This window comes from Labrus mixtus, chromosome 10, assembly GCF_963584025.1.
Source record: "Labrus mixtus chromosome 10, fLabMix1.1, whole genome shotgun sequence".
NCBI lineage: Eukaryota > Metazoa > Chordata > Actinopteri > Labriformes > Labridae > Labrus > Labrus mixtus.
This window is the reverse complement of record NC_083621.1, coordinates 8,784,829-8,792,740: the sequence shown is the minus strand read 5'-3', so window position 1 is coordinate 8,792,740 and position 7,912 is coordinate 8,784,829.

Below are 7,912 nucleotides of genomic sequence, written 5' to 3'. Positions count from 1 at the left end.
ACAACAACAGACACCTAGGGTATATATCATTTTTGCCATATGAGGATTCAGAATGTCGCATATTGCTTTAAAGTAGATATGATTACTGAAAGAATTGAAAGGGTGAATAGATGCTTTTCATTCATTAGTTTGTACAAACTTCATGCCCTCTCTGCATGAGTCAGTGTTTCAGTTGGACCACCCCTAGTTATGCATCCTTTGCTCAGTTCAAAAGTGCATTTTCAAATTTAGACGAAGCTGAAACAAATCATCCTCAGTCTGAGTCAGCCAATAAATCCAGAGAATTTCATAGTTGCAGTCTTTTGAATATGATACTAACACTTCGTCACTCCAGAAAAACTGTGTCTTTGCTAAGAAGCTGTGGAGGTATAATAATGTGAATATCTGAAAATCTCAACTTGTGCTTTAGGTCTGACAAACTGTGGTTAAAGAAATCCAGGCCTTGTATGGCCTTGTATGACCATTCAGTTCATGCAAAGAGGACTTTGGTTGAGCATTTAAATGGAAACGTGTTTGTTTTCTTCTTGTCTGGCTCAATATGGATACACGATTACAAATGAATAAACACAAAAACAAAGTAAAATAGTAAAATTCATATACCGTAAGCAAACAAAATCAGTACTCTAAACTGCAGTATATAAGACAACAAAATATGCATGAACTCAATCCATTCATCATTCAACATTTGCTTTTAGGATTGTATTATGTGCATGTATACATACTTGACTTCTACTTGTTCACCTTTAAAAAAGTATGTGATTTCATCCTATTGTGGCAGTTTATCTTTTCACATTCAGTCTTCTCTTTTACAGAAAAAAAACACAAATAGACCCTCATTTGTACAAATGTTTGGAGGTATGCTATAATCGTCTGACCTGGAGGTTTATCCCAGGCTGTGTTTGCAGTATCGCTGGTGTTTGCCTGCATTTGATCACTGAAATGTCAACCGAAGTCATGACAGTTGTTACAGTCTGTCTATAGCTCCTTGCACACATTCAATGCTCTTCTGAAAATATCCCACATTGTCTGGTATGTGTGAAAGCAAACAGCCACATTATTCAGCCCTACTTTATGGGCACTATTTCCTGCCAGTCAAGCAAAAAGTGTGTCACATAAACCACACCGATAGAGTAGTGAGAGCGGGTCTGACACGGTCCTTCCTTTGTAGTCCACATTTGAAAGACAACCCTGGAAAAGTTCAGGACGTAAGGGCGTGGTCACACTGGCCATCGCAGGGTTTTTCCTGCATAGAGAATTCTTTGGTGCCCCCCAAAGAGGTTTTACCCAGCGCCAAAGGGAAAAAAAGACGATTCAAATTGCAAATCAAATCCTCTCCGAATGTATGTTAAAAATATCAATACATCAAACGACTGCTGAACAAGCAGAACATAAACTTAAATACGACGTCTCTGACTTCTAGCAGTCATCTCCCCTCTCATCGGTGTACGCATGCGGCTCGCGCTGGATAGCCAGCTGATTGACTGTTCGTTTCTTTTGACTGGTTCCGGACGCTCTGCTGACACCCACAAGCGCTAAATGTGGGTTGATTGTCCGTTTGGCGAGTTAATTTCAAAGAGCAATCCACTTCATGGCGGTAAATATTTATCCCAACAGTCATGTTAAAACTATACTAAACCGCGTATGATGTAGGCTAGCTGCGGCTTCTTGTCCCTGCTCCTCTGCTGTCTGCAGACGGGTCACCGCGGGGGCACGCCGAGACGAGACACGCCAACATACATGGCTGCAAACGCGCACACACACACTGGAACGCCAACCACCGGCCGCACCGCGTTTACTTGTCGTGCAACGGAACACGGTTGATCCGCTGTCCGTATGGACCGAGTCGGGAACGCACGTTCAACTTTTCTCCGTTCACTTCCACAGTGTCTGCTTTTATCAACAATCAATATGTTAACGATCGTAACGTCAGCCAGCTGTAGTCTGTGAACTTCTCCACACAGACCGTCAAACAGCGCTGCGTTATAGCCAGCAAATATATTTTTATTATTTCTCAATTTCCTCATCTGATCAAATGATCCAAATTATCTGTGACTTAAATCTGTGATTATTTGACATAATACCTTAACTCAAATAAATGTACTTAAACAAATGTGTATGTAAAACGAAAACACAATTTAAAGCAAAAGAGCAGCCATCATAGGAAGAGGGTGAAATACACTGGCAGGATGTGACCCCCCCCCCAATCTCATTACACCCCTCTCCCTCAAAATCCCCCTCCTCCCATGTTTCACTGTTGCAATGAAAAAAAGTTATTTACCAGATTTAATTGTGGTTTCAGTAACTTAAGCATAATGATAATATTCTTTCTAAAATGGTCAGAAATAACAGGAAATGCACAGATTTCTGTCAAATAAGGTAATACAGACTCACAGACTATACTGTTATACGGGGGTCGAACGTTTACTACAGAGTGTATAGTCACCCCCTCAAAGGCCCATTCTGAGCCAGGAAAAACCCTGCATCTGTACCGTGCCGTACTCAAGCACGATTGGTCCCCCGCTGAGTCATTCACACGCTGGCAGGCACGGCCCGCGGTCACACTACACAGGACTATCCGTGCTTAAGCACGATTACCTCTTGTACATAACGGCGCAATACAACGCATGCATGCTTTATGTTATTATGAAGCGTGCTCAGTTTACAAACAGGCAGAGAGAGAGAGAGAATTTAGACGACATAGCACAGGAGACTTGAGTGGGATTCATGTAGAAAGTGGAGGGGACAGATGGACAGCAGGTTGGTGAATGGATCAAGACCGGCCAGGACAGCACAGAATTAAGATGATGAAAAGAAATGAGAGGAGTACTTTGTCTATATGTTGTATAATTCAGAAATACTTCTCCCATAGTAAAATCAATAAATAAATACTTTTTTACTGACATCATGATACCTTTCTGTGCTGGTGTTCCTTCTACCCCCCTCCTCTCATGGGAACTTCTGAGATGAGGTTTGTGAGATTTCAAATGAATCTTTTATAATGTTTCTCCCTCCAGTGACGTTTCATCTGCACTCAAGTTCAAGTGAAGTGCAATCACTTTATTTTCTCCCCGTCTAATATGCCCCCCCCCCCCCCCCCCCCCCCCCCCCCTCTGCATCTACTGTCCAACAGCTACAGCACCTAAGCAGTTAAACAGTCCCCTCTTTTGTTCTCTGTTTGGTTAGCCTGTTTGTAAGATGGACAGAGATCCTCTTCAGTCTCAGGGGACGTCGCTTAATTTGGAGCGCAGCATGCAAAAACAAAAGGCCACATGAATATGTATGAGTGATAATCACAGTGGACTATTGTTATTCATTGCACCTGTCTTTGTGCACAAAAAAAGGTTGAACAAATCAAAGACGTTTTAAGCCTCATCCTTGCTTCAAAAAAAAAAAACGAGAGGGATTCCTTATTTGGCATGTGTAACAATCATTTAAACGCCTGATGTGTGCAGCACATTTTATCACGTTTTTAATTGTTTTAATTGAAATTTTTTTAGAAATTATCTGAAAGCTGAGAGCTGAAGTTGAACACTTCAAACTCTTTAAATAATAGAGGTCAATGTGAACGATAAGCATGGATTCTCATTTGTATTTTTCCCAAGCAGGTATGGACACTTAGATCAAAAACAAAGAGACAGTCACTTGAGTTTTATATTATCTTTAAATCGTGCTTCTTTTCTTCAAAGGTGAACATTTTCATGTCCTGAGTAACCTGAATATTCCATGTTCACAATCTGCCCTGGCTCTCTCTCTCTCTCTCTCTCTCTCTCTCTCTCTCTCTCTCTCTCTCTCTCTCTCTCTCTCGCTCTCTTGCTCTCTCTCTTTCTCTCTCTCTCTCTCTCTTTAGTTGTGAAATTCAAGCAGAAGAAGAAAATAGCTGCAAAAACGTTTTTCTTTTCTTTTCTAAAAGTTTTGTAGATTTCACAATGCTTCATAAATAAACGTCCATAATTAATTAAATTGTTTAACCTTGTTGTCATCTTCAGACAATGTCTTTTCTTCAGTCAAATAATATCTCATCTGTTCTTTCCAAGTATTAGAGAAGGGGCCTCTTAGTTTTTTCTACCATCTTAAAATTCACTTTTTATAAATGAGGTCAGAGTCTGCCATCCTTTAGGAGAACAGTTGTTTTTTTCTGGACTTCTAGAAAACACAGAGCTCAGCTGGGAACTGAATTGTTGTATAACACGCGATAGATATCCATTTTTTTATTTAATTCCACACTTGATTTACTTTTATATGAGACCAAACAGAGTGCATAAGGTACACAAGAGATAAAATCACTAAGTTTGATCCTAATTCCTCTCATCAATTTGTATTGTATTCATCGTATATTTCATCTGTAGTAATGCTGTTAGTGAGATATGCACTTTTCTTCCACTGTGTGTAGTCTACTTTAAAATAAAGGACTTTATTCTATTAATATCTTTTTCCTTAATCTGCATATTGTACAGTCTACCAATTCCAAAATATCATAACAATATACAGTATTATATACTGATCAGTATATAATAGCTGCATCTTAGTTTGCTTTCATTCACTTTTCATTGTTTGAGTGTTTCATTCTCCAACACATAAACTCTCAGTACCTTCTTACAACCAACAAGCACAGCTGCTGCTGCTGCTGTACTTATACTGGTGTAGATTTTTGTGTGAGCTTTTCCTGACATCTAGTGGACAAGAAGTTTATCATTTAGATTTCTGCAGTGTCCACCTAACCTTGCCTTGCAATGGAACGGCTGCTAAATCCATACCAGCAGAAAAGTATGAATGTGCAGTAAAAAATATTCTTTACTTCTCCAGAGGCTCTGGAATGTTATTTGCATTATATTTATATAAAGTATATAGTGTATGTTTCATGTTTTGTATAAAATGTATTTATAGAGTCTCCTGATGAAACTTTGGTTTTTGCCTTCAAATCTTGTCAACATCGGAATTTGTTTGAAAAAAATGATTTCGAGCCGACCAAAATCAAAGAAGATTTCCTGGGATTTTATGTTTCAGTCATTTCATTCTCAAAGATAGGTGGTTCATACTTGGGACCCGGGCCTGGATCTGAGTATGCTTGACCAAAAGTCCAGTTCATTTGATCAGTGTGAACACAAAGTAAGTTCAGAATGCACAGAGAGGGTTTATTAATGGTAAGAATACCAGGACTTCATTGTGTCATATGTGTGTAATATATGAATGTGCATTTCAAAAACATCAATAATACTGCTTCTAGCACTAAGTAGAAACACTTAATAAACATTGGGGAAGATTAAATGAATCATTCTGACATCTCTGTCCTCTGTGAGTGTATTTTTAGACTCTTGTTTGTTTATCTCAGGGCCTTGACCTCAATATCACAGAGGCTTTTTGTTGTTGTAAAATGTAACCATTTCTTAAATTCTCCATTCGCTTTTAAGGAATATTTGTCATTTCAAACCAATAATGTCTATTTTTCTCTGCATGAAAGGTCACCAGATTTTTAAATCTACTTTCTTTAAGTCTGACAGATGTGTGAAAGTGGAAACAACCAAAGTAACAAAGCAAAGTTATCATTCTGATGAATGGAGTTTCTCTTTTGACCATAAATAACAAACCAAAAACTACTACAGTACTTTTTGCAAATCATTTTTTTTATTTTAGATCATAAAGATGTGTTTGTGTTGTTCTTTCTGTGCAGTTATCAGTTACGATAAGCTGGACTTTGATCAAAGTCCTCTCCTCCATGACTTAGAATCTGCTCTATGAGACACCAGTGAGATTCACAGAAAGCTCGACAGCGGCTTTTTAAAGCAAAATGTTAAATAGCATTATGAGATCTGGCTGTAGCTACGTGAGGGGGTGCAGAAAACAAATGATCACTGGGCCAGATATATTATCTTTAGGTAATCACTCATTCATAACAGTCAAGCGTGTCAGTGTGATCTCTGTGGATAATGATTAACAAGCTGCTGGAGGATTTCACTCTTGAAACTGAAACTTTCCAGGTGGTGTCCTTCTCAACACATTATACTATATCATAAACTAGTCTCAGCAATCTCCTAATTTAGATAAATAGTGTAAACAAACAGTATGCTCAGCTCACAACCAGACACATAAACCTCTCTCAGACATGAAATATGTTATGACATTAACAGCGGGACCAGGTATTCCCATTACTGTTTCCTTTAAATTCTTCTGTGTTCAAATACATCATTTTTTGTGACAACGTTTGCATGATTTTTATATTGAAAATAACTTTATTAGGACAACCAAATCTTCAGTTCCAATTTGAAGATGCTTTATTGGCATGAATGGTTACAACCGTTATTGCCAAAGCATCGTCTTCCATTTAGTATCATCTCCGCAGATGTTTCCAGTTGTGATGGAGATGTGGATATTCAGATGTCAGATTGATTTCAATGCTTTTTATCCTTGATGAAAGGTTCCAAAGCACCTTCTGACTGATCCTTGTGATGATATGATTTTAATTTTGTTACAAGGTCAGGGCTTATCTCTCACTCTCAATAAATTGTACTGTATATTAAAGTTCTTGAATAATCGTATTTCACTCACCAGGCCCTGGTTCACTTCTCTACAGGAGTAATACAACTCTGACGGCTGATGAAATCCCAACCAGCACCAAAGTCAAATAGACGGTGAGTACAAACACAGATTTTGGTCAACACATTTGTCAGCACTCACTTAAAGATACCTTTAATGTTCGCTGTGATTATTTAAAACCATGTGTAGGGACTTTCTGACCCGCTATCTGTACTGAAAGGCCTCAAAACCACTGCTGACGTCATCCAGTTCAGTCTGGTTTCTGTGACCTTGGGATGGGATTGTGTTGGAACTGGGCTAAAAGTCAAACCCATTAAAAAAAAAAAAATACATGCCCACACACGTCTCCCACACAGTGAGAGGCCGCTTAATCACTTCTAATATCGAGTTCATTTTATTAATGACACTTAACTCCTCATCCGTCCCACTTTATCTCAAATATCTCAAAAGTGTTTTCATTTATTTTGAGAACTTTTTTTTATTGTAGATCTTGATCAAAATTTAAGTTGTCCAAAAGTTGTTAAAAAATCAACTCAGAACTTTTACTTTGTATCCTTTTATTCGCCCTGTCTGTGCCCGTGGTAACTGCCACTGCCAAGAATCTGTAAACAGAAGGAGAACATGATGATCTCTCAGTCCCACTCTTTCCATACACTGTTCATGACTATTATACAATACAGTACAATACCTTACAATACATTATAGTACAGTACAGCACAGTACGATACACTTCATTGTCCTTATAGAGACATTCATTCCTGGACTCTAAAGCTGCAAACATTCAGCTGCATCCCAAGTACATTTGATATCTAAGAACAATTACATCCTTGCAGGAACATGATTTAACAACATGCACAACCCATACACACACATTTCACACAATACACAACAATGATCAATGAAAGAGATAACATCATAAGGCTTATGAACAACTCCTGCAGCCTTAAGAAATAATTTCACATGATACCAAAACCAACCAAGAAATTTAAGACAAACAACAAATATTCTTTATATCACATCATTTTATAAACGCTTGCCAATTCACTGAGAGGGTTTTCCATAGTTTAATAGCTTGTATAGTAGTTTTAAGCATGTATTCATAACCCTGAACCTCCACAGGGTATCTATCTTTGAACAATCATAAGTCACTTTCACACCTCTATTGGCTCAGTTGGTCTTTACAGTGGGAAAAATAGGATACAGTCTTGCATTATATCTGCATATTTAACAACACCAGTGTACTTGGAAACCAAACAAAACTCAAATTTTTATTCAGTCTCTGTATAGTTGTTTGGTCCATTTTAGTGTTGTCTGAGCAAAACTTGGCCAAAAAGAACAGTGAGAAACTGAAGCTCGCAGATCAGCTCAGACACCTTCACAT